Raw genomic sequence first — 7,153 nt, forward strand, 5'->3', positions numbered from 1 at the left:
AGGGCGTACTACTTGATTACCATATAAATATAACGTACACGATACACCGAAAAGGTGCTATATTCACCCTTATTACTAACATAAGCTTTTACAATACTTAAGTAGCTATTTTCATCACTGACTTAAGTATCAGAGCGGGATCGTTAATTCTCGGTCCATTTTTGGCCCATTTCTATCATGTTTCATGCATCCAAATGACTACTCAAGTGCAACTCAGATTTTCTCAAACCAATAATAAAATTATAATTTTGTTTTAGTTTATTTTTTAGGATAAATGTCCAAAGTCACCCTATTATTTTTTGAAAGTGCAAATTTAACGTTGACATATAAATATATAATTTTATCTTTAACACCTCTAAAAAAAATCAATTTTACTCATAATTAATAGAAAGTAATCTGGGAATGCGGAATAGTGATCCGGGGCTCCGTCGGGAGGTCTTGCCTTTTCATGGATCGGCCCTGCGCGGGGATCAGTCCCTGCGGATACTCCAAAGATTAAGACAGTTAGTTATTCTTAGAGAGCTTCTTAATCTAGTGTGAGTGAAGTAGTGAGGTTATGAGTTACCCGATCCGTGCTTCTTCCTTTAATGGCCTATTTATATCGGACAGACTTGGGCCTGGGGGGCCCTCTGCTTCTCGGACCTTGGTGGGCCTCTTAGGCCTTAAGGTGATAATCCGAATCAAGTAGTCCCCCCCGGCCAAATCAGCCGAGTATTTCATGCGAGTAGATATTATCTTGAAAGTGTTTTTGTCCTCTTTTAACAAGTGGTGGACAACTGGACGTAAAGGTGCCCGATTTCTCCGCTTGAGACCGTTCAGAAATTTCGCATGCGTTGTGGATATCAGTGCATCATTTATTGCCCCTTCATTAAATGCCTCTGCATGCGTCGTAAAAGACACCTTGGACACCGTGCTCTGCCGGCGCTGTCGTTTTTTGCTGGCTATAAAATGCAAGGGTAATCCCTCTTTTTCGGTTTACTTTGCCAGAATCTTTTCCCTCTTTGTCTTTGTTTCGTCCCGTGCTACCTTTGAAGTCGCTGTTTCCTGCCGATTACTTCGTCGGTGCTGCCGTTCTAGTCGCGCTTGCTGGGTAGCGGACATATTAGTTTGACGGAGTTTTGCTGAACCTTCCTTACGACACTAGTCGTAACCGTTTGCGAGGTCAGTCGTGCCTCTAATTTCTCCTTTCTTTCGCTCTTTTTCTTTAGTTATTTTATTCTAGGGAGGGGGAGTATGTCAGAGGGTTCTTCACAGGGAGCCCTAAGAAGATTGCCGCCAGTCACACCGGGTGATTTTACGCTGCACGACGCTTCACGAACTCGGGTCGTAAAATGGAAAAGGCGAGCGAACGCGAGAGAGGAGAGTGCTTCTATAGCGATAAAGAGGAAGAAAATCCTAGAGCGTGCGCCGCCTAGTGTCGAGCGGCCGCTAGGGGGAGTTACCGCCGGAGTTCTTGAGGTAGTGGTGGTGGTACCAGAGGGCTTGATTACCCAACAGCGTCCCCTAGCTTTGATTTACGAGGAAATGCGCCAGAGGGTATGAACTCGTGCCGCGGGGGTCACTAATATTGATGGTCGGCGATTTGAGGGAGTGGAGCGGCCAAAAAGGCCGGAATCTTTTTCGATCGAGGACGCACATAGTATTATTGTTGCCGGGGATTTGGCCGCTATTTCTGCGGTGTATCGATTGGGGAAGACCTACGAGTTGGTCGCGCTTGGGGAAGATATCCGTGCTCATCATGCGGGTGGCGCGAACGAGCTTATCGTTTATGAGGAGCAGCTTGAATCGGGGATGCGTTTGCCCCTACTTCCCTTTTTTGTGGAGGTTCTGAAGGAATATGACTTGTGCTCTGGTCAGATCCATCCAAACGGGTGGAGGATGATGGTGGCCTTCTACTCGCTATGTCGGTCGGCTGGATATCGGGCAACTGGATTGGTATTCTGCGAGTTCTTTCGGCCGAATAAGGGCCCCCGATCTCAAACGTTACCTTCTCGCACCAAAAGTTCAAGGTGATTGGCGGGTTGAAGGATAAAGTTCATGAGTACATGCACCATTACTTTTTGGTGCGAAAGCTGGACGGCGACTTTCCTTTCCGAGTAGTGTGGAACGAGGAGCCCATGGATCCCAGCCGTTGGCTAAAGACCCGAGAAAAGTTGCCTTTTGAGGAGCAGCTTGTGTCATACTTAAAGGGGCTTCCGACAGATAAAGATCGTAAGCAAGACGTCGACGAGCTTGTGCGTCACTTTCTAACCGTCGGGTACTATATTTGGAACCAATGGCGAATGGTTCAGATATCCGGATGGACAGCAGCGGATTTTGAGAAGTGGAAACGTGGGTACAATTTCAAAGTCGGAGAGTTAGCGGAACTAGAAGCGATTTCTGTGAACGTCGCTGTTGTAGGTGAGGGGTCGGGGTTGTAGGTTTTGTTCATTTCTTTCAATGTGTTGTTACCATGTGATCTATGTCGTCTAAATTTTCCGTTCTTTCTTGTCGTGCAGGTCCCCGAGATCCCCGTGTTAGCATGGACTTTGATCCAAACGAATTTGGTGTTGGCCTCGACACTACGGAGGAAGCTTTTGCTGTTGCTTCCGGATCCCTGGCATCGTTTTCTTCGCTCGAAGATGCGAACCAGGTGGTTCAGAGCATGGGGGCATGCTCTCGGTGCACGAGGACCTCGAGGTTGCTGGGGACATTCCGTAAGGGATGCCCGTGGAGGAGCAGGAGGCCGAGCAAACTGCTGGGGTGATGGCTGTGGAAGAGGAGCAGGTTGAGAAACAACTTCAAAGGCCCCTTACCCGGAAACGTAAGAACGACAAGGGTAAGGCCGTTGCTGGGATGGAGAGCGACCAAGTTCGTGCTGGAGATGATATTGGTGGAGAAACTGACAGCTCTAAGCGAGCGTGCACCGAGGGTGGTTCCGATCTCGGAACAGGGATGATGGATCGCGTAGGTGATCATCCGGAAATGATGAAGAGAATGGACGTGAAGATTGCCAAGTTCCGTGAGTATGTTATGGGCTTATCGGTCCATTCGAATATGGCGACATCTGAACTAGCTCGGATGATGGCTCGTGTAGCTAAGGTGCCCGGGGAAGTTGTCCGAATGGACGGCATGTCCAAGATGAACCTTGGCGTGGAGACCCTATCGGCGCTTGGTGTGGTAAGCTCTCTTGATTTGTTCACCTAAATTTGTTTCCAACCACTGTGCACTGAGTTGTGCTGTTCCGACATAGGCCATTCAAAATACGAACACTATCTTCGACATGTGCGTTAACGACGAGAACCTGTTCCGGGATATAGATCAAGGCCTGCGGAACGCGGAGAAAGATCTGGAAACTGCAAATGGGAAAGTCATCGCCGTCGGGGAACTATTGGAGCACCGAGAGGGCGAGATTGCTGTGCTGGCCGAGAAGCTAAAGGTGGAGACAGGAGGCAGGGTAGAGCTGGCAAAAAAATTGAAACTTGATGCCGAGAAAATTCGCTCTTATAGAGTGATGCTCAAGTTCGCCACCCTATGGACTCGTCGAATGAATGAGAAAATCGATGAGAGAGCCAGGCAAGCCGACGCACTGTCCGAGGAGAACGAGAAACTGAGGCGAGAGCTTGAAGCTGCTCGGAAGGAGGCCAGCGAGCTACGCGCTTTTGCAGGTCAGCGCGAGGAGAAGCTGAGCAAAATGGATAGGATGATGCTGATCGTGGCTGCTCACTCCGCCGGGTATGACGTGCCTCCGAAGGTTATATTTTCTCCAAACGTGTACGATAAGGCGGCCCAAGCGAAAGCCGTAGAGTTCTGTGCTCGTTTCAAGAAGAAGTGATTTTAGACTGTTATCTATTATTTTTGTTTTTCAAGGGTGTAATGATTTCTGTACGGTTGGTATCTTTGTGGATCTTGTGGCAGTAATGTGATCATCACTTTGCATTCTGATTTGATTTGAGCTTGCATGATGTGTTTTTCAAGTCTTGTCTTTCTTTGCTATAAATAGGAGTCGATTTTTGCTTGCGGTATTCGTTCATGTGGTGCTGCTATTTTAAGCACTCAAATTTCTACTTGCTCCTTTTTCTTTACTTCTAGCTTCGTTGTGATGTCACTCCGGGATGTCGTAGATTCTGCTAAGGTGCTCGAAGTTCAGAAAGCTATATCGGCAATGCCTCATCCCTACGTGTATTGTCCCCCGAGGGATGATCACGAGCTGGATAAGAAGATGCGATATGCTTCTCCTGTATGGATGAATCAGAGTTTTTCGCGGAGAAGTCGAAACGGGGAGAGTGAGAGTTCCGCACCCTATACTGGATCCGCGACTGACTCATGCGAAGTTGTTATTAGCGCCTTTTCTTCCACTGAGAAGAAAGTCTGATCGCAAGATGGGATCAGGTTCCTGAACCCTAATGAGTCGGTGGTGCCCGTGACAAATCCTCATCCTTCCTGGGTTAGGCGGCTGCTAGCCGATGAACTAGACCGGGTTATGAACCTTCCTCTTGTGCTGGAAAACCATCGTCTAGGGCGCCATACTTCACCGAGCCGTCCCCATGGGGCGACGTTTGTCGATCCGGTGAAACCTCACAACGTAGTTTTTCTTGAATTCTCGAGATAGGGATTCCTAGGGCCTATACCGGCCGATCCGGCACACCGAGTGACTCATGTGGGGAAAGCATGCTTGTACCATAGGCAGAACGGGCACAACACCGACGAATGCATCGATTGGCGAGCAGTGCATCAAGCCCTTATGGACGCAAATGCCATCCCGAACCCTGACGGTATCCGTGCTAACCTCGAGTGATGGCGATGTGTTTGATCTGTAGTTTTTCGTGTTTTGGCCATTGTTGAGGCCTTTCTTCTGTTATGGACTTGTGTAATGTTTGGCTGGGTATGAAATATAAGTCTATGTGGTTTTGCTTCTTCGTGTATACCCTGAAATTTTCTTCCTTAGTGAGCGTTTAATATGTTTGTCTAGTGCTGGCTAACGGGGCATGATAATGTAGTTATAACACGAGATTGTTTTGGCGGTCAGGCGACCACCAAAGGTGCGTGACTAGCCTATTGGATAGCATTTTGATGCTTTTGCAGCGGGGGACGCAATGCAGTGTCGGCCCATAAATTATGGACAACAATAAGTGGTTGCTAGGCTTGTTCGAAGGCGATCTAGATGCCCGATAGGCTATTGGGTAGCATATAGATGCTCTTGCGGCGGGAAACGCATCGTTGTGCCCGCTTTAGAGCAATCGATAACAATATGGGATTATTTGTCGATTACGTAGGTGACCGAGATGCTCGATAGGCCCTTTGGATAGCATATAGATGCTCTTGCAGCGGAAAACGGGACGTTGTGCCCGCTTTGGAGCAATCGGTAACAATATGGGACTGTTGGTCGATTACGTAGGCGACCGAGATACTCGATAAGCCCTTTGGATAGCATATAGATGCTCTTGCAGTGGAAAACGCGTTGTTGTGCCCGCTTTATAGCAATCGATAACAATATGGGATTGTTGGTCGATTACGTAGGCGACCGAGATGCTCGATAAGCCCTTTGGATAGCATATAGATGATCTTGCAGCGGAAAACGCGTTGTTGTTCCCGCTTTATAGCAATCGACAACATTATGGGATTGTTGGTCGATTACATAGGCGACCAAGATGCTCGATAAGCCCTTTGGATAGCATATAGATGCTCTTGCAGCGGAAAACGCGTTGTTGTGCCCGCTTTATAGCAATCGATAACAATATGGGATTGTTGGTCGATTACGTAGGCGACTGAGATGCTCGATAAGCCCTTTGGATAGCATATAGATGCTCTTGCAGCGGAAAACGTGTTGTTGTGCCCGCTTTATAGCAATTGATAACAATATGGGATTGTTGGTCGATTATGTAGGCGACCGAGATGCTCGATAAGCCCTTTGGATAGTATATAGATGCTCTTGCAGTGCGAGGGCCGAAAATAGGGAGTTCGCTTTCGATTCTCGTCAAGGTGAGGTTTTTCAACAAAACATAAAGAAAAGAACGAGAAACTTTTATTGATGATTTTCCTTATAAGCTATTGATAATACTTCTTCAATGTCTGGATATTCCAGCTATTGTCGTAGACCAAACCGTCTAAAGAGGCGATCTTGTAAGCTCCATTGTGGAGAACGGTGTCTATCTTGTATGGTCCTTCCCATGATTGGCCGAGCTTGCGCTGAGCCAATGGGGACTGTACAGCTGCGGCATCTCTGAGCACAAGGTCCCCGACTTGAAAAGTGCGAGGGCGAACTCTCCTATCGTGATAACGCGCTATGTTCTGTTTATGGGTCGTGATGTGCAATAGAGCATTGAGGCGCTCTTCCCTTAGTCGGTCACTAGCTTCCGCGAGCTCCGCGTTATTGTCGACCTCTTCGAAACTGGTCTGTCGGGGGGAGTGAAGGATGATTTCAGATGGTGCCATTGCTTCTGCTCCGTAGGCGAGGAAAAAAGGAGTGCGTCCTGTTCCCGAGTGAGGGGTAGTGCGGTATGACCACAATATTGCCGCAATATGGTCGGGCCACGCCCTGCCTTTGTCGGAGAGGCGCGTTTTGATTCCTCACAGGAGCGTCCGGTTGCTTACCTCAGTGAGGCCGTTGCTCTGAGGGTGTGCGACCGAGGTGTATCGTCCTTTGATACCCCATTCCGCGCAGAAATCGTGGAACTGATCGCAGTCGAACTGTCTCCCATTATCCGTGATGAAGGAGTGAGGGACCCCGAATCGGTATATGATTGTTCGTTTGAGAAAACCAATCACGTTTTCTGCTGTTATCTTGGCAATTGCTTCAGCCTCGATCCACTGGGTAAAATGATCAACCGCCACTACGACGAAGCGCTTTTGAGCTCGGGCCATCGGGAAAGGGCCGAGCAGGTCAATGCCCCACACCGCGAATGGCCAAGGTGTGATAATGCCCTTGAATGGAGCCATCGGGGCGTGATGAGTGTTGGCGTGCAGCTGACATGCCTGACAACTGCGAACTAGTCGTGTTGCATCGGAATCTATGGTCTGCCAGTAGAGCCCTTGGAGCCGGGCCTTCTTCACAATTGTTCGGGCACCCAGATGTGAGCTACAGATGCCCTGGTGAATTTCTTTTAGACAGTGATCGCCCTCCTCCTCAGATATACAGCGCAACCAGGGACGCGTGGTAGATTTCCGATAAAGT

The sequence above is a fragment of the Euphorbia lathyris genome, chromosome 3 (genome assembly GCF_963576675.1).
Source record: "Euphorbia lathyris chromosome 3, ddEupLath1.1, whole genome shotgun sequence".
NCBI lineage: Eukaryota > Viridiplantae > Streptophyta > Magnoliopsida > Malpighiales > Euphorbiaceae > Euphorbia > Euphorbia lathyris.